The sequence below is a fragment of the Morone saxatilis genome, unplaced genomic scaffold, assembly GCF_004916995.1.
Source record: "Morone saxatilis isolate NCDOM2014 unplaced genomic scaffold, NCSU_SB_2.0 Contig5, whole genome shotgun sequence".
Taxonomy (NCBI): Eukaryota; Metazoa; Chordata; class Actinopteri; family Moronidae; genus Morone; species Morone saxatilis.
This window is the reverse complement of record NW_023340095.1, coordinates 2,976,987-2,978,053: the sequence shown is the minus strand read 5'-3', so window position 1 is coordinate 2,978,053 and position 1,067 is coordinate 2,976,987.

Sequence of the window (1,067 nt, the reverse complement as noted above, 5' to 3'; positions counted from 1 at the left end):
ATGGGTGAAGTGTCCCTTTAATTATTTCTCTACTTTGTAGTCAGCATAGTGTGATTGAAATATAGCTAAATACACCCAAAGACGGTTGTAACTTTGGAACTGATGAGAAAAAAAACTGCTGTGATCCTTAGCATGAAATTCACCTTAAACATGCCAGAGAAGTCAACAGTGGATGAGGTAGTCGTTGCAGGGAAGTTGAAAAGTTCAAACAGGAACCAGGGCCCGGCTGAAACAGTCCAGACCTCGCATATTTTCCACTGAGTTCATATCACCAGGCCTGCCAGGGATAGTGTTTATATTAAAATGCAACTCCTACAGAAACAGAATTATGATTTGGTGATAACGTCTGAACGGATGATCAAGGCGTGGAGCTCTTACACTGTAAAGCCAGATAAGTTCATTTAACTAAAAAAACAAATGTTGAAACAAAAAGTACAACTAACAAAATTTTGAAAGTTAAAAATGACATTCTTGATCAAGAAGCTTTAGTAATTTTATTGGGGAGAATAACGTAACTGTCATTTTTATTTGTACTGTGAAAACAAAATACCTAGTAAAGTTATTAATCAGGAATGTTTCTGTAACTTACAGAACAAATGACTTGTTCGGCTTAATCAACTTTTGATGTAATAAGTTTCTACTGTGTCTTCCTGTATTTCAAATAAGTCATTTTTTCCTTTAAACACTGAGAAGAACATTGGCTGCATTAATCCTTAAACCATCAGTTTGTCATTCTCAGATAAAAAGACACATAATCGCTTGTGCTTTAGCAGACAAAGCTGAAGTGGCGTCTACGGGTTGAACCTGATTAGATAAAAGCTTTGAGTGCCCTCTCGCTGTGATTGAATATTGTCGGATACCGTCAATTAGTGAGTGGCTCCTCACTGTCAGCCAGCTGTTAACTGTCAAAAGTGAGGAAAGTAAAATCAAGGTTGATTGCTCAGCAAGCCTCTTAATTCCCGTCTCAGATCTCATCTGAATTAGGCCTTCATATGCCTGCGTGTAATCATGATATGCTTTCTTATACCTCAATAATGAAGTGCTCATGTGTACGAGATTGCATGACA